This window comes from Lepidochelys kempii, chromosome 9 (genome assembly GCF_965140265.1).
Source record: "Lepidochelys kempii isolate rLepKem1 chromosome 9, rLepKem1.hap2, whole genome shotgun sequence".
NCBI lineage: Eukaryota > Metazoa > Chordata > Testudines > Cheloniidae > Lepidochelys > Lepidochelys kempii.
Genome location: NC_133264.1, coordinates 32,871,002 through 32,890,531, shown reverse-complemented (window position 1 = coordinate 32,890,531; position 19,530 = coordinate 32,871,002). Strand labels below are relative to the sequence as shown.

General features: G+C 43.7%; 1 protein-coding gene across 2 annotated transcripts in view; it reads left to right on the top strand.

The window, feature by feature from the left end:
- RASA2 (RAS p21 protein activator 2) overlaps window positions 1-18,852 on the top strand; it is a 184,273-nt gene extending 165,421 nt beyond the window's left edge. For both annotated transcript variants that reach the window (XM_073359814.1, XM_073359811.1), the window contains exons 26-30: window positions 7,476-7,699; window positions 14,394-14,534; window positions 16,558-16,696; window positions 17,949-18,089; window positions 18,776-18,852. The gene's annotated coding sequence lies outside the window, so the exon portion shown is untranslated. The remainder of the gene's footprint in view (window positions 1-7,475; window positions 7,700-14,393; window positions 14,535-16,557; window positions 16,697-17,948; window positions 18,090-18,775) is intronic.
- The last annotated feature ends 678 nt before the right edge of the window (window positions 18,853-19,530 follow it).

Here is a 19,530-nt window from a genome sequence, read left to right as displayed (position 1 = left end):
ACCTGGTACGGTGTGAAGACTGCACTGGGTGTCAGTCTTAACACTGAATTTTCCTGTTCTTGTAGTTGTAAGCAAACCTCTTACATTTATCTGAAGATAGTTTTATGTATTTAATATTATTAGGCAATTCAATACCCGGCCCCAATCCTGCAAGCATTTATGCATGCACTTAACATTGCACATGTAAGTAGCCCCAGTGAAGTCAATTGCAGAACTCAGGAGTGCAAAGTTTAAGCACATGCATATTTGTTTGCAGAATCAAAGCCCAAATTTCTGATTGCTGCTTTGTATTTAAAAACATAGTCTAACGCTTACTCATGCAACTGGTCCCTAAACAAATGGGAATATTTCCACTGATGTCAATAAGATTGGATCACACCGACAACCCTATTCAAGTCAGTTGGACTACTTGCGTGAGTAAGGGATGAAGAATCAGGCCAATAAAGAGCACTACTGACAGCATACTGAGTAGAACTGAGCAACACTTTATCAAATAGTACATTTGCCAAAAAGTACATTTTTCTGGGCACTGAAACAATTCTTGAATATGGGTCAAAGTTAATAAATAGTTTTGGATGGGGAAAAATGGAACTTTTTTTTTCCTTTTTGGAAATATTGAAATTGTTCATTTCAACTTTTAATTTTGAATTGATGTTTTCTAAACAAAATGTCATTTTGAATCAAACAAAAAAAAATTAGTTTTTCATTTGATAGAAACCAAAAAAATTCAATTTTGGTTTGAAACAAGTCAATATTTTAAAGATTTTTCAGGTTAGTCACCAATCCAAAAAAAAACAAAATTTGTTCAGCTCTAGTACTGAGGTAAGGATAGCACAGTCCACCAGCCAGTTTAATGGAGAAATGCATATTATTCATCTAATGTGTTTCAATATGTATTTCTTATTTTTACTATGAAAGGTTTTATATTTACTAGTAATATAGTTTAGTATATTTATTCTGTGATTTTATATATATAATATATAAAAAATATTGTTTTATCATGGCTTTAGTCTACTGAGGAAATATATAATTTAATAAACAGTTTTTTAAATGTAATGATTACACCAAATTGTGTTAACTGCTTCCCAAATGTAATTTTATAAAATCGAAGCTATTTTGAGCTGATTGCAAAAGTGTCTTAAATCAGCATATTTCCTTAATGAATAAAATTCACCCATATTTCAAAATTACCATTTGAAATATTTTTCTAAATTTGATCCTGCAGAAAATTTTAAAAGTAGAACATGCTAACCGAGGGCCACATCTGGGTATGGAAATTGTATGGCAGGCCATGAATGCTCACAAAATTGGGGTTTGGGTGTGGGAGGGCTCTGGTTGGGGGTGCTGGGGCTGGAGATGAGGGGTTGGGGGTGCAGGAGGGTGCTCCAGGCTGGGACTGAGGGCAGGAGGGGGATCAGGGCTGGGGCAAGGACGGGGGCAGGCTCCAGGCAGTGCTTACCACAAACAGCTCCCAGAAGCAAACAGTGGAATGTCCCCTCTCCAGCTCCTAGGGGTAGGCGCAGCCAGGCAGATCTGCTCGCCCTGTCTGCAGGCACCGCCCCTGCAGCTCCTATTGGCTTCTGTTCCCGGCCAATGGGAGCTGTGGGGACAGCATGCAGAGCCCCCTGGCTGCCCCTATGCATAGGAGTCAGAGTGGGGACATGCCACTACTTCCGGGAGCCGTGTGGAGTGGGGCAAGAGCCCGATCCCGCACCCCAGCTGGAGCACGAGCAGGGTAAACCTCAGACCCCACTTCCCAGCAGAAGCTTGAGGGCCAGATTAAAATGTCTGGAGGGCCGGATGTGGCTCCCGGGCCATAGTTTGCCTACCTCTGTGCTAACTGCTTTAAAATATTAGCAAAATTTTAGTGTGATCAAATAAGGATTTAAAATACTATGGGTTTTTTAATGTAAAGTCTTGTTCAGTGTTTTCACAATAAAAAGGACAGAACATTTTTTGATAAAAATCTTGCAGTTCCCTTTTACATACCTTTATTTTGGATTTTTTTCCCCCAAAAGTCATCAACTTTGCAAAAGGAAGTAATTGTTTTGAACTTCAGAACTTGTTTATCTTCCTATAAATTTGTAATTTGTTCACTTTGGTAAAATATTTTGATTAATATCTCCAAGTGCAACCCTGAAACATGTAAAATGGAGAAGAACGGATGTTAACTGAAATGCAGTTGTTAGTTTATGTTGTCTTATCACAGGCTACTCTAGCTGTGCACAGTCGGCAGACGTTGATTTTAACAGTTTTGCCATCTGATAGCAGAAAAGCTTTTTACCTAAAGCCAACTCAGTATTTTCAAGCTTCTGCTTTTCGGTCTCCAATGGAGTCCCTAGTTGTGGTCACTTGTCCTGCACAGAGGTGAGAAGGCAACCGTGAGTAAACACTTCCAGCAACTCTACAGAGGCTTAAAATCAAGATTTGTAACAATAAAATATCTTACCTGAGACACTTGAAAACCGCAAGACTGATGATTCTGGTTTCCTGTCCATGGCTGCAGGTTCCTCAGAAACTTCAATATCTCCCCATTTCACTCCCAGGTGGAATTTCAAGAACAAGTTCAGCAGTGGAGAGGAGCAGACACACATCAAGTGATGTTTGTGAGGGGTGTGATGCTGTATGATTGAATATGAACATTTATATAATTGATATTACCACTATTATACAGTTGCAACAAATCTTGTCTAAACTATGTTGTGTAAGGTGTCAATGGAAAAGTTATGATTTTCTAAGTATGAGTATTCTGTTTATATGCATGTATCATCTTTGTATCTAAAGTTATGAATATTGGTCATGGACTTATCCATGAACACAACACATGTGTAAGATAACACCCAGTAGATAAAATTTTCATGGAGGCCAGACAGCGATATGTTGATGGCACATTAAGGACACTTCACTCAAAAAATGGGCAACAGAAGAAACTCCTACCCAGTAAGCCTTCCTGGGAGGCCTCAGAAAGAATATGGGCAGTGGCGGCCCCTGTATGTCATCGAAGCATGTAGGAACATGTGATATGCTCATGTGACCCTGGACTCCATCTTGGGCCAGTAACTTTCCACAAATAGAGGCTGGGAGCTTAGTTTAGGACAGTAAAATTCCATGCACATGGCAGAGGATATAACAAGATGCCTGAGATCTCCATTTTGTCTTCATTTCCTGTTTCATTTCTCTGGACTGGATTTCTAACACGGAAGCTTTGAAAAAAGACTGATGGCCCCCAATATGCCTGGGTAAATTCCACAGAGACTTTTTGCAAGCCAGCAGTTTATTCCATCATTGCTATGATCCTGATCTATGAACACTGAAAAATCACTTGCATGTATATGATCTATTAACCATTAATAACGCTCTTCTTTTTTATTAAACTTTTATTTTTTAGTTACTAAAGGACTGGCATCAGCATAATTATTGAGTAAGAGCTGAGTTATATATTGACCTAAGTGGCTGATCTCTTGGGATTAGAAGGATCCTATAATTGATTACATTGGTTTTCAGTAACTACTTATCATATAAAAAGAAAAGAAGTACTTGTGTCTGGGGCATAAAAAACAAGGCTAGAATGCCTAAGGAGACTGCATTTTTGATTAACAGGTGTGGTGATACAGAAGTTTACTTTTGTTACTGGCTTGGTATAACCTAATAACCACCAGTTTGGGGGGAATCTGCCCTATTTCTCAACAGTGTGTCCTGAATTTGGCATTGCGGTGACAAGGGGTCAGTGAGGGGCTCAAAATCAAGAAAGATTTTTCTCTGAATCAGTATTTTCCCCCCCAGACATTGTAATCACAATACAGAGCTACAGCACTCTGAGGGAGTTACCATTTGAATTGCAGGCTAGTAGGTTAAGGGGTGGGAGCTCTGGCTCTTTAAACACCATTGCTCAAGTGTTCCCATTCTGAATCCTGTGACTTGGTTGCTTAGTGACAGATGAACACTCAGTCTGTCTGAAGCTGAGAAGGAGCCTAGAGGGAAAATCAACAAGGTGGAGTCTTTCAGAGTAACAGCTGTGTTAGTCTGTTTTTGCAAAAAGAAAAGGAGTACTTGTGGCACCTTAGAGACTAACCAATTTATTTGAGCATGAGCTTTCGTGTAGCTCACGAAAGCTCATGCTCAAATAAATTGGTTAGTCTCTAAGGTGCCATAAGTACTCCTTTTCTTTTTGCAAGGTGGAGTCTGTCTGCACTTGTGAAAATCAATCACCTACAGCAATACTCAGACCTGGCATTTGTAACGCAGTTTTCATCTATAGATCTCAACACACTTTACAAAGGACAGTAAGTATTAGAACAAATCAGCTCCTTCCTTCTGCAGTTCTAGACAGCCAAAGTCACTATCAGCACCATTACTCCTATGCAACATACTGGAGGGGAGGTGAAAAAAAAAAAAGAGAAAAATCTATGTTCTACCAGATTTAGAGGGGGAACAGTGAAATTGCCCTCTGAACTATTTGTTCTCTGCCTCAAAATGTTCAATAGCTTCCCATCCCAAGGCAATGTAATTTTTGATCCTCTCCTCTATCTAGTTTGTTACTTGCACTGAAATAACTTTATGAAATATTTTATTTATATTTAATACACTGATTTTTGTACAGTGCTATAGATGTGCATGACCCTTTTAAAGACAAAATGACAAAGCAACGGACAGCTTAAAATATTAGACATAACCGCATAGAGGCCAACAAAAAGATGTGGGGGGTGTATATTGCAAATGGGATGAAGATGTGATAAATTGTGAAACCATGTGACAAATTGCCATGGATCTTTTCCAGCCTCATCTGCCCTACTAATTCATCTTTCCAGAGATGTACTAGTTTACACTGGTGTGAATGAGAGCACATTCAAATCTTTGTCTGTATGTATGTATTAGTCTGACTGGTTGTTAGACGGGTTTTAAAATAGAGAGAGATTCTAACACAAGGCCTCTACAGATGAGCTCTTAATAATTAAAGTAAATATAAGAAATTGTCCCAATAGCATTTTACAAACTCTAAAACACTTGTCACATTTTTTTCTGAAAAATACACAGCATATACAGAATACACGATGGTCTCTGATATGGCCTGCATAACTCAATTGTGCCTTGGCCATTTATGAATAGCAGGACACATCCCGAACTCATGTAAATAAAACTACACAACCCCATGATGTATTTTGTGATGTGACTGAACTTGCGTGTATGTATCCAGCACCATACCTCATTTGCGACTTGAATGCAGCAGTTGTACTAGGTAAGTGGCGCCATGCGCAACGCACTAAGGAGAAAATAATTTTGGCCCAGATAACCCCTTCCTGTGGTTCAAATCATGTGTGCAAAGGGAAGGATCTGGGAGAGGAAATTCTCCCATCATGAAAATCGTCCCACCAAAGGGCAGGATTTGCTTCCCAGTAAAATAGGCTGCAGAGTCTACCCTGAAATCAGGCAGATCCCAAAGGCCTGTGTGAGGCATGAGTGGCAACTTCTCCTGGCACCGGTGGGTGCTCAAACACCCCCCTGACCCGCCCCGACTCCACCCCTGCCCCCATGCCAACCCCTTCCCCAAAGTCCCCGCCTCCTCCCCAGAGCGTGCCACAAGGAGAAGCGGGGACGTGGCACACTCAGGGGAGGAGGCAGAGGTGAGCTGGGGCGGGGAGCTGATAGTGGGTGCAGAGCACCCACCAATTTTTCTCAGTGGGTGCTCCAGCCCCGGAGCACCCACGGAGTCAGCACCTGTGGTGTGAGGCCAAAGATACCAGGATGGAAACCTAATGCCTCTGCACTGCTCTGTGTCCCTCTGAAGTACCACCTTCCACAGCTTCCTGACAGCTGCACAGGATCTTGAAGAGTAAGACAATCCATGCACCAAATCTCCATGACATTGAGAAAGCATTAACTGAGAACCTCTGAACTATAGAACAATACTTCTGGAAATGGAGGCTCAAACCAAACCTTGGAAAAACAATAAGCACATTTCATCTTGATAATTGGAGTGCCAAAAACACACAAAGCAGCTTTCTGTGGTAAAAATGTGCAACATGATTATACTCCAATATATCTCGGCGTGAAACTGGACTGCACCCTCACCTTCCATGATCACTTTGAGAAGGTAGCTGCAAAGATAAAAACCAAGAGCCAACATAATCCAGAAACTAGCAGGTACAAGATGGAGTGCATTGGCATCAGTCTTGCAAACATCTGCAATAGCACTTGTATATTCGGTAGCTGAATACTGTACAGCGGTATAGAGCAGTGACTTGTGGACACCCAGCTAAATACAGTAATGCAGTGCATCCTGGGAATCCTTAAGTTGACTCCAACACCATGGCTACCTATTCTAACATCACTCCCCTGCCAATACACCAAACTGCTGCAACATTCCATGAAGCTCAGCGAATCCATGAAAATAGACATCTTCCTATCCGCCAAGCCCTTGACAAGGTCCAAACCCCTCCCTCCCTTGCCCCCCCCCCCCATGTCTTAAGTCCCACAAGCCTTTCAGGAAACATTTGTTTAGCCTCATGCAATTAGGCTACGACCAGAAGGAGGCTTGGAAACCAGATTGGACTAAACAAGACTCAAAAAATAAGCATTCTGTGCTGGATCCCATGCAGAAGGTTCCTGGGTTTGACTTTTCACGGTCATCTTGGTCGACTCTGAACCGAATTCAAACCAACCATGGTAGATGCGGATATCTAATGCACAAATGGAAAATCAAGGACTCCCTGGTGTGCAAGTGTGGTTCCCCACAACAGACCATCGAACATATCCCTACCTACTGCCCAATTTATAAATATGAAGAAGGCATTACTTCAATAAATTCTGCTACTCCTGATGTAGCCATTTGGCTTGACCAACTTCAGGTGAAATTGTAACTTCACCTGAAGTTCACCAGCCATTGGAAAGAAGAAAGAGGAAGTTGTACACACTAGTATAGGAAACAATTATAAACAAAGTACTTTTGGCAATTGCATCAGGTAGCTTCAGCACTGTCCAGACAGCTGCTAGCGTTAGAGTTGACACAGGTGTGCCAATTCAGGCCCCATTTCCTTGCTTGTCCCCCAGTGTGGTTGTCCCTCCCACAGTAGATGTCCCCACTATAACCACAACTGTGCTATTAATTGTCCATTAACAGCACTGTCAAGCATACTCCTACTGCTAAAACATCACAGATGAGCTAGAACTTTAGGAGTGGTACTGACACAGAACTGTGCTGATAAACATTGCCTGGATTTTTATGTAGGATTGGTTTTTGATGTTTTTTTTAAACTATTTTCTTTGGCAGATTGATTTAATATTACACTATGCTTAAATGTTCTAATATTGTTTGCTCTGTTGATACACCAATGTATAAATACTACAACACTCCCCAGGATGTGCATTCATTGGCCAAGATACACACCCTTACATAATCGTTCTTTGATTACCATAAAACTAACATTTCAATAAGAGCTTTGTTACTAATACAAATAAGCTTGAATTTTGTGTTTCAGGGTAAGCAAGCTAAGGACAAGACGACAAAATTTTCAAAAAAAATAATCATGCAAGGAAAGAAGAAAGAGAAAATGAAAAAAGCCAGTTTCACTTCCTGATATTTCCATTCTTGAAGTTTATGAAAACCTATGAAAGGCATTGTGCCTTTTCCCAAAGCTCTGTCAGTAGCATGATCAAACGGAGCTTAAGACAATGCATAGAAAATGAAACTATTCTTACGAAGGTAAATATATGTTCTACATAATAATTTAAGGTGACATTGAAGGGGTGGAAAAGGACTGCTTTGATTCTGTAACTTTTCTCTATTATGCTTGTAAAGTTTTATGTCAAGAGCACTCGGAGCTCTAGTGTGCGTTCTTTGGACTGGAGTTTTAAGACTGAAATAAATAACAAATACCAACTGAATTATGTAGTGACCCAGCAAGGCTGGACTATACTAACTGTGAGGAGAAGCAGAGGCAAACCAAGACAAAAGGGATAATTTTACATTTTTAGAACTTTAGAAGGGAAAACCTCAAAATTGTACCAGGATCGTAAATAATATAGACCATGACCAAAGATATATTACTTATTAAAATAAACTATAGGTTACCAACTCATTACCTTTTGTGAGCTTGTACACATTGTACAGTTAGAACCAAATGCATTGTTATTAATAAGAGCAAATGATATACTGTGTCATTTCAGAGAAAAATAAACTTTTTTCCTCTCCTTGGCTGTAAGTCCAACTCCATTCTTGCGGTCCTGTTTTTTGCTTCTTTGGCTTGAAATGCTCCTGTAACTGTACCTTTTTCCACTGAGATTATCCACAAGTGGGGTTTCTTACTCCTAATAGACAAGTGAGGGCCCACTAGGTGATGTCTACACTTCAAAATTAGGTCGAATTTATAGAAGGCCGTTTTTTAGAAATTGTTTTTATATAGTCTACTGTGTGTGTCCCCACACAAAATGCTCCAAGTGCATTAACTCGGCGGAGTGCTTCCACAGTACTGAGGCTATCATCGACTTCCAGAGTGTTGCACTGTGGGTAGCTATCCCACAGTTCCCGCAGTCTCTGCCGCCCATTGGAATTCTGGGTTGAGATCCCAATGCCTGATGGGGCAAAAAACATTGTTGCAGGTGGTTCTGGGTACATGTCGTCAGGCCCGCCCTCCCTCCCTCCCTCCATGAAAGCAATGGCAGACAATCATTTTGCGACTTTTTTCCTGAATTACCTATGCAGACACCATACCACGGCAAGCATGGAGCCTGCTCAGCTCACTGTCACCCTATGTCTCCTGGGTGCTGGCAGACGCGGTACTGCATTGCTACACAGCAGCAGCAACCCATTGCCTTGTGGCAGCAGATGGTGCAATAGGCCTGATCACCATCGTCATTGTGTCCAAGGTGCTCCTGGCCACCTTGGTAAGGTTGGCCAGGAGCGCCTGGGCAGACATGGGCACAGGAACTAAATTAGGAGTGACTCGACCAGATCATTCTCTTTAGTCCTGCTGGCAGCCCTATTGTACCATCTTATAGCGAGCAGGCAGGAGATGAGGATGGCTAGTAGTCCTATTGCACCGTCTGCTGCCAGCCAAAGATGTAAAAGATAGATGGAGTGGATCAAAACAAGAAATACACCAGATTTGTTTTGTATTAATTTGCTCCCCCTCTCTCCCTACTTCCCTCTGTGAAATCAACGACCAACAATCGTTTCGGTGAGGTCTGTCGGGGCATCTTGAAAAGTTTAATGGAGATTCAGTCCTGCCTGAAATACCGGGGGGAGGGATAGCTCAGTGGGTTGAGCATTGGCCTGCTAAACCCAGGGTTTTGACTTCAACCCTTGAGGAGGCCATTCTGTGTGACAGTTGTTTTTCTTTCTCCTTGATGTAAAGCCATTCCCTGTAAAGCCAACCCTGTAAGCCATATCATCAGTCACCCCTTCCTCCGTCAGAGTAACGGCAGACAATCGTTCCGCGCCTTTTTTCTGTGCAGACACCATACCACAGCAAGCATGGAGCCCGCTTAGATCACTTTGGCAATTAGGAGCACATTAAACACCATGCGCGTTATCCAGCAGTATATGCAGAACCAGAACCTGGCAAAGCGAAACCGGGAAAGTAGGCGATGTCAGCATGGTGACGAGAGTGATGAGGACATGGACACAGACTTCTCTCAAAGCATGGGCCCTGGCAATGTGGTCATCATGATGCTAATGGGGCAGGTTCATGCGGTGGAATGCCAATTCTGGGCCTGGGAAACAAGCACAGACTGGTGGGACCGCATAGTGTTGCAGGTCTGGGACAATTCCTAGTGGCTGTGAAACTTTCGCATGCATAAGGGCACGTACATGGAACTTTGTGACTTGCTTTCCCTTGCCCTGAGGCGCAAGAATACCAAGGTGAGAGCAGCCCTCACAGTTGAGAAGCGAGTGGCAATAGCCCTGTGGAAGCTTGCAACGCCAGACAGCTAACGGTCAGTCGGGAATCAGTTTGGAGTGGGCAGATCTGCTGTGGGGGCTGCTGTGATGCAAGTAGCCAAAGCAATCAAAGATCTGCTGATATCAAGGGTAGTGACCCTGGGAAATGTGCAGGTCATAGTGGATGGCTTTGCTGCAATGGGATTCCCTAACTGGAGTGGGGCCATAGATGGAACCCATATCCCTATCTTGGCACCGGAGCACCAAGCCGGCGAGTACATAAACTGCAAGGGGTACTTTTCAATAGTGCTGCAAGCACTGGTGGATCACAAGGGACGTTTCACCAACATCAACGTGGGATGGCCAGGAAAGGTACATGACGCTCGCATCTTCAGGAACTCTGGTCTGTTTCAAAAGCTGCAGGAAAGGACTTTATTCCCAGACCAGAAAATAACCTTTGGGGATATTGAAATGCCTATAGTTATCCTTGGGGACCCAGCCTACCCCTTAATGTCATGGCTCATGAAGCCATACACCTGCAGCCTGGACAGTAGTCAGGAGCTGTGCAAGTGCAGAATAGTGGTAGAATGTGCATTTGGACATTTAAAAGCGTGCTGGTGCAGTTTACTGACTCGGTAGACCTCAGTGAAACCAATATTCCCATTGTTGTTACTTCTTGCTGTGTGCTCCACAATATCTGTGAGAGTAATGGGGAGACGTTTATGGCGAGGAGGGAGGTTCCCAACTACGTGCAAATCGCCTGGTCGCTGGTTACGCGCAGCCAGACACCAGGGCAGTTAAAAGAGCAAAGGAGGGCGCGGTGTGCATCAGAGAAGCTTTGAAAACCAGTTTCATGACTGGCCAGACTACGGTGTGAAAGTTCTGTTTGTTTCTCCTTAATGAAACCCCCACCCTCTTGGTTCATTCTACTTCCCTGTAAGCTAACCACCCTCCCCTCCTCCCTTCAATCACCACTTGCAGAGGCAATAAAGTCATTGTTGCTTCACATTCATGCATTCTTTATTCATTCATCACACAAATAGGGGGATAACTACCAAGGTAGCCCAAGAGGGTTGGTGGAAGAGAGAAGCACCAGGAGGGGTGGCGGAGGAGGGAAGGACAAGGCCACACAGCACTTTAAAATTTTAAAATTTGTTGAATGCCAGCCTTCTGTTGCTGGGGCAATCCTCTGGGGTGGAGTGGCTGGGTGGCCGGAGGCCCCCCCACCACGTTCTTGGGCGTCTGGGTGAGGAGGCTATGGAACCTGGGGAGGAGGGCGGTTGTTACACAGGGGCTGTAGCGGCAGTCTGTGCTCCTGCTGCCTTTCCCGCAGCTCAACCATACACTGGAGCATATCGGTTTGATCCTCCAGCAGCCTCAGCTTTGAATCCTGCCTCCTCTCATCATGCTGCTGCCACCTTTCAGCTTCAGTCCTCTTCAGCCCGCCACCTCTCCTCCCGGTCATTTTGTGCTTTCCTGCACTCTGACATTGTCTGCCTCGCGCATTCGTCTTTGCTCTGTCAGTGTGGGAGGACAGCATGAGCTCAGAGAACATTTAATCACGAGTGCGTTTTTTTGCCTTCTAATCTTCACTAGCTTCTGGGAAGGAAAAGATCCTTGAAACACATGCAGCTGACGGAGAGAGAAAAAGGGACAGTGGTATTTAAAAAGACACATTTTATAGAACAATGGGTACACTCTTTCACGGTAAACCTTGCTGTTAAGATTACATACATAGCACATGTGCTTTCATTACAAGGTCGCATTTTGCCTCCCCCCAGCACATGGCTAGCCTCTCCCCCCTCCCCGTTGCTAACAGCGGGAAACATTTCTGTTCAGCCACAGGCAAACAGCCCAGCAGGAAGGGGCACCTCTGAATGTCCCCTGAAGAAAAGCACCCTATTTCAACCAGGTGACCATGAATGATATCACTCTCCTGAGGATAACACAGAGAGATAAAGAACGGATGTTGTTTGAATGCCAGCAAACATACACTGCAATGCTTTGTTCTACAATGATTCCCGACTACGTGCTACTGGCCTGGAGTGGTAAAGTGTCCTACCATGGTGGATGGAATAAGGCTGCCCTCCCCAGAAACCTTTTGCAAAGGCTTTGAGAGTATATCCAGGAGAGCCACGAATGCCAGGGCAAATTAATCATTAAACACGCTTGTTTTTAAACCATGGATACTATTTTAAAAGGTACACTCACCAGAGGTCCCTTCTACACCTGCCGGGTCCAGGAGGCAGCCTTGGGTGGGTTTGGGGGGTACTGGCTCCAGGTCCAGGGTGAGAAACAGTTCCTGGCTGTCAGGAAAACCAGTTTCTCCGCTTGCTTGCTGTGAGCTATCTACAACCTCATCATCATCTTCTTCTTCTTCTTCGTCCCCAAAACCTGCTTCCGTGTTGCCTCCATCTCCACTGAAGGAGTCAAACAACACGGCTGGGGTAGTGGTGGCTGAACCCCCTAAAATGGCATGCAGCTCATCATAGAAGCGGCATGTTTGGGGCTCTGACCCAGAGCGGCCGTTCGCCTCTCTGGTTTTCTGGTAGGCTTGCCTCAGCTCCTTCAGTTTCACGCAGCACTGCTTTGGATCCCTGTTATGGTCTCTGTCCTTCATGCCCTGGGAGATTTTGACAAAGGTTTTGGCATTTCGAAAACTGGAACGGAGTTCTGATAGCACGGATTCCTCTCCCCATACAGCGATCAGATCCCGTACCTCCCGTTCAGTCCATGCTGGAGCTCTTTTGCGATTCTGAGACTCCATCATGGTCACCTCTGCTGATGAGCTCTGCATGGTCACCTGCAGCTTGCCACGCTGGCCAAACAGGAAATTGAAATTCAAAAGTTCGCGGGCCTTTTCCTGTCTACCTGGGCAGTGCATCTGAATTGAGAGTGCTGTCCAGAGCGGTCACAATGGAGCACTCTGGGATAGCTCCCAGACGCCAATACCATCTGATTGCGTCCACAGTACCCCAAATTTGACCCGGCAAGGCCAATTTCAGCGCTAATCCCCTTGATGGGGGTGGAGTAAGGAAATCGATTTTTAAGAGCCCTTTAAGTCGAAAAAAAGGGCTTCGTCGTGTGGACGGGTGCAGGGTTAAATCAATTTAACGCTGCTAAATTCGACCTCAACTCCTAGTGTAGACCAGGGCTTAGACGCTTTGAACATCTGTTGAAGGAATACAGTTCAAACAGTCATTCTCTTTGTTCATACACTTCTTCGGTCCTTTGCGGGTGGGTTTCTCATTTACTGATATCAGGATCTGTTTTCATCTAACACAGCTTTATGATCAATTCCCTTTTTCACCAATTACATATCCTTTCAGGCTTTTTTTTCCTGGATACTCTAATAGTACCTGCTCACATACCCAGGTTTATTTTTTCTGCTCCTCCTAACGTGAAACCTTTCCTATTTTCCTTCTCTCCTCCCTCTCACTTGCCAGTCCCTTACTTTTATTCTCCTGTTCTTTTATTTTATCATGTCACCTCCTACCAAGGCTCCAGGTCATCCGTTAGCTCAGCATTTTGATTCTTCTTCTTCTTCTTCAACAGCTTTTATTCTAACTGCCCCTTCAGGTGCATTCCAAGTCCCCTCCCCAGCTCGAGCTGCCCTCTTGCTGGCTGTCTCTGCCTGAGACAGCATTCTGTGCTCCTGCATCGCAGCTATGGCAGGTACTAGTCCCAGGGTGAGGAGGACTACAATTACACTATATTCTTACTGTTAATATGTTCTAGACATTTACATAGATTTCCTCTCCAATGACCGTAGATACATTCCCAAACTGGGTACCTAAACTTAGCCACTCGTATAAAAGTGGCCTAATTTTCAGAGGTGCTGGCTGAGCATCTGTAGCTTCCAATGAATCCTAACTTTAGAAGATTAAACATGTATTTAGGTATAATGTCTAACTGTAGGCACTTAATTTGAAAATTTTGATTATAATCCTGAAAAGAAACCTGCAAATGCATCCCCTGACTTCCAAATGTGCCATAATTAGCTATTATACACTTGCATGGTCCAGATAATCAGGTTAAGAGGAGCATAGAGCACAGAGCACATTAACTTAAAATGTTCTTGTCCTTTTATCTCAGAAATGCCTGGGGGGATGCGGGGGGAGATTGGCTTTTTTGTTGTTGTTTTGTTTTTTTTACAGTTCCATAAGATATAAATCTAGGATATAAAATAATTCTTTCCAGGCTGATCTACTGGGTCAGATGACACAGTGGTAAAAATGCCTACATCTTGTTTATTCTATTCATTATGGGTGCAAAGGCTGGAGCTGCACCAATATAGAAATAATGTGCTAAATGTCCCTTTCGCCCTGATTATTTAAGGAATTCTGCACAATTTTTTATATATTGATATGCAGAGCATCTTTGACTTTTGTTAACGTTTATAGATCACCATTAATGTATAGTACATTTAGGTAACGGTACGTTTGGGTTCATAAAATATAATGTACATTTCTTTCTGTTTTGATTACACCAAATTGTAATTAAGTTTTGTTTTTTTTAGTTTGTGCTCACAAACTCTCAGAATTCCCAGCCAGTCTTACTCACACCTCTATTAAGGACAATTAGAGATGAACGATACATGTTGGGAAAGGAATTCTGTTTCTGGGGAATTCAGCTAAACAATCAAGACATTGCAAACCTTGTAAGTAAAATAAAATACATAATATAAAAAGTAGACATTTGAAGAGAAGCTGACTGAAAGTAAAAGGATTTTGGTTTTTGTTTTTATTTTTGCAGTAATATATGTAGTGGTGGGTAAATTGGAAATACCAGTACCTAGCTAGAATGATTGTATATGTAAATGAAAAAGTGTAGGAAGACAATGGATAATTGTGTAGAGAAATGGCCAGTGCACCAGATATACAAAAACAAGTTTTTTAAAAAAAAACTATCCTGGATTTTACATTTCCACAAACCTAGACCAGAAGGCCTATTGAGACAATGAACAAACACATTCTGAGAGACAAAGATTTTGATTGTGGGGGTAGTACGATTTCATGCCTGAAGAATGTACTCAAATCCAGTCGGATATCTTTTCTAATGTTTGGTCTTGATAACACCTAGCAGGTGTTTCTAGCACACTCAGACTTGGTGAGACGTATATATCAGCTCTGACAAAAACTGAAGCAATTTTGAAAATCTAACTTACTTCTCCCCATTTATACTGTATTTTATTTACAGCATATCTCTGAGTGTACAATGAAACAAACTAGCCAGTTTCACTTTGGTTTATAATCAATTTCTAGTCTGTTTCACTTTCAGATTCTCATGCATAGGGCCCTACCAAATTCATGGCCATGAAAAACTGGTCATGGACTATGAAATCTGGTCTCCCCCCATGAAATCTGGTCTTTTGTGTGCTTTTACCCTATACTATACAGATTTCACAGGGGAGACCAGCGTTTCGCAAATTGGGGGTCCTGATTCAAAAGGGAGTTGCGGGGGGGGGGGGGGGTCACAAGGTTATTTGGGCGGGGGGGTCGCAGCATTGCCACCCTTACTTCTGAGTTGCCTTCAGAGCTGGGTGGCCAGATAGTGGCAGCTCCTGGCCAGGTGCCCAGCTCTGAAAGCAGGGCCCCACCAGTAGCAGCGCAGAATGGTGGTAATACCTTACTATGGCACTGTAATGGGGTCACGACTCACCACCACTGGTGCCTCCTGTTGGTTGCTCCAGGAATTAGCTCTTGTCAGCTGCAGGGCGCCTTCTGCACTTGCTGTCTCAACCGTTGTCTTCTCTGCTGATTTGGGAACCGCCTTGCTCCCTGCTGGCGGTGTCCGCTTCAGGACACTGCCCTCCAGCAGCACCCACTACTCTATTCTCACCCACTTCCGGGGGGTGGGGGGGAGGGAATGACAGTTCTTCGGCTTGCACCTGCCTCAGAGGCCAACCACAACCCCAAAGTCTAGCGCTCAGCTCAGGGCAAGTTGCAGTCAGTCTGTCTCGGCCACACTCCTCTGTGGCCAGATGCAGTGTAACGGGGTTAAGGGGGGGAACCTTGGCCCACCTGCTACTCTGGGTCCTGACCAAGGGACCCTCTAGCAGCAGCCTCTCTCTGCCCTCCTTCGCTCCTCTCTTGTCCACCTATCTTCCCTGGGCCACTTCCTCTTTGGCCCAATGCACCTTCCCGACCCTTTTTAGCAGGGGCCGTAGCCTGGCAGGTATCTGGGCCAGACCTCTCCTCTGCTCCCCTGAGCCTGCCCAGCACTGCTCTGTCCAAGGTGCTACCTCCTTACCTCAGGAGCCAGTCCTCCTCCCTTGCTAATCAGGGAGAGACTCCTTCTCCTTTGCTAGGCAGCCTTCATATAGGGCCCAGTCCAGCCCTGATTGGCTGCCTCTTCCTTAGCCCTGACTGGCTCTCCACAGGCCTTTGCTGACTGGCTGCTAGTCTGCGCAGCCTCTCTGGCCTGTTCCAGCCCTTTTTCTCATGGAATGGAGCAGCCGCCCCACTACAGCCATCCTTACTTCTGCGCTGCTGCCTTTCAGAACTGGGTGGCCAGAGAATGGTGGCTGCTTACTGAGGGCCCAGCTCTGCAGGCAGCAGCACAGAAGTAAGGGTGGCAATACCATACCATGCCATCCTTACTTCTGTGCTGCTGCTGGCGGCAGTTCTAGGCAATGCTTTTAGAGCGGAATGGATGTACCAGCTTTCCCTTTTGTACTCTAGAAATAACTTATGTGCCGATAGATGCATGGTCCATGGAGCGACTTGGAGCAGCTTTCCCTTACAGCAACTTGAACTCCATTGTTCTAGATTATACCAAGTAAGAGAAAGAAGAGCTATGTATCCACAGCAGTGAGTGAGTGTGAGTCTGAACAGTGCTTGTTATGTTCAGTGTACCCTCAAAGTCAGAACAGTTCTGATATGAAGTTTCTCCTCTGAAGTTTATAAACAATGGTTCCCAAGTTCCCCATCCCCATACTAATGAAAATCTATTCCTGATTGCAGATAAATCCCCAGGCTGAATTTCAGTTACCCAAAATGTCTCTTTTTTCCCACCTGAATCCATAATTCAGATAAATGTAGTTTCCCTGTACTAATTCATTATAATTTCCATCTAAGAACTGGATTTTACAAAGAATGAACTATAGTTATCATGTCCAATACCAGGAAACTTGCCCCTGAAATGGTCTTCCTTTCCAGCTAAGCATTTTTTAATGTGCCCATGATCTGACTACTGAGGTGCTATATAGAAAAGCACACTCTTGTCCCAGACCCTTGTTTACACCACTGTTAAATGGGATTACACCTGTTGCCTATGTCTCCAGAAGCAACACTGCTGGGTCAGTCTGCAGTCACTGCTGCTGAAGGAAGGCTTGCACAAAGAGAGTTATTTTGAGCCCTCAGTGTGTCAAAATTGAGGCTCAGCCTGATCCCTGGAGTAGGAAATCCTACAGTTGAGTCTTTACACTATGTGTGCCCTGTTTCCAGCCTCCAGGAGTCACCCTGGGGCTGTTTGCTGCAGCATCTCTGTTGAATGCAGCTGTCATGGTGAGTGGTGAAGACAGAGGCAGTCTCTGACATAGGTAGGCCCTAACCCACTTTGGATTTTAAAGATTAGAACCATGATCTGAAGCAGATACAGAATTGGATAAGAGCTAGTGCAGCGCCTAGAGCACAAGTTTAAGGTATATTTGTTGGTCTGCTTGAGCCCTAATAGTTCGGCTAGTGTACATTGAAATGAAGCTTCCATGACGCTTTCACAGTCAGTCACAGGTACAGTGCACTGCAGTAACCTAGCCTCAAGGTAATGAAAGCATAGGCCAGTGTGGCTATGTCTGCATTTGAAAGTAAAAGGCAGGCCAGATGAAGAGGAAAAAGGCATTTATTGGCAGAGCTCAGGAAAAGCTGGAGTCAGCTCAGTAAAAACTCTTATCCAAAAAGAGGGAGGTTTATGACAAGGTGGTAGTTGCTGCCGTCTTTTGTTCTAAGTGACCGTTTGTTGAACACAGGCTGGACTATTGCATGTTTCAGGATGCGAAAAGGTATTCTCTTTGAAGGTGACATTTATAGTCTTGGTCAGCAGATAGATCTAAATAATCTATTGTCTTTTACAGGTTTGGAGATAAAGGAATCAACGGCCTTGTTTCTGGGTTAGAGGGAAACAGAAAACTTCTAACTCTCAGCTTATGCTACTGCAGTTTGGAACCTGAAAGTGGGTCCAAGTTAGGCCCCATTGTACCCCAAACTGCCATTTGGTAAGATTAAAACTCTTTTTGGAATTATTTAACTTTTTGCTTGATGATTACGTCACTCTTCCTTTCTAAAAACGTTAGAGAGTTGCCTGTACTTTCTCTAATTAAATCTATAATATTTTCACCAGGAGAGATTTTATTGCTAGCTCACATTTTATTGTTTTGTACTTCAGGTTTAATTAATTTGAGCTGGCTTATACTTTATATAAGTATACATTTCATTAAAAAGTCCAGCTTCAATGGTAGCCAGTTAATAGGCCAAAATTAGTCCAATTCAACCAAAAGTTCTTATTAGAACTCCACTATCTGATAGCTTTCTGTTCTCAGCTGCTTAAGGCCATCGAAACTTTAGACTGAAGTCTTGCTTTCTCTGTCATCTGATAAGGAATGGTGTTGTTTCAAATAACCAGTGCTGACTGCTGCTGGGACCTCAGCCCTTCAAATGCCACCCACAGAACAGAGATGCTTACTGAGTTGGAACTAAGAAGAAAGCCAGGCTACAATTTGAGTCTTAAAATATACATTTGTTGAAAGCAAAAGCAAAGGCCAAGTGGATTCAACTTTGGAACATAAAGTCATTGTGTAAGATAGATAAGGAACCCTGGTGGTCACCGTAGGCAGCTAGTTTAGAACAAGCTGCCCCCAGATGTGATCTTCACAGCCTCTAATCAACTTTGCCGTTTTTTCAGGAAAAAGTGGTACCTCTTGTCCAGTAAAGAATCAATGGTAGCATCAGCTGAAGTCGGAAAGATCAACTGCATCAATGGTAAGATTGTTTCAAGATGTTCCTCAATTTTCCACTGCCAGCAGTCCCTCTTCAGTTTGAAGTGGGGCAAGAAGTTCAGGCAAACCCACCTTCTGTCAGCCTAGAAGAAATTCAGATCGCAGTGCATAAATTGAAGTTTGGGAAGGCACCTGGGAGTTGTAACTTCACCCCTGAATTGCTGAAGACAAGTAAGAGTATTGTACCATGCCTGCACAGGCTCTTCCAGATCATTTAGCACATTTAATAGCATTCCTGGTGACTGAAAGAAAGGTGTTGTTCTGCCCCTGTTAAAAACAGTAATAAGGCTGAATGTAGCAACTATAGAGGTATTATGCTGTTGTCAGTCCTAGGAAAAGTCTTCACTTCTGTGTTAATCTCTCAAATCAATGATGCACTTCATGGCAAAGGCAGGGATACTCAGCACGGTGTCAGATTTGGTCATTCCACTGTCAACTAGATCTTTACCTTGACACAACTTCTGGAGAAGTTGGATGGATTTAATATGCTTTTGAAGTACTTTTTAGAGACTTCAGTCAGGCCTTTGATTCAGTGCATCAAACAAGTTTGTAGGATGATAAGGCAACTTGCCATCCCTGGGAAGATAGTGTCACTGATAGAAGAGCTCTATAATGGAACAGAAAGTGGTGTTTGAGTCAATGGCAGATATATGGCATGGTT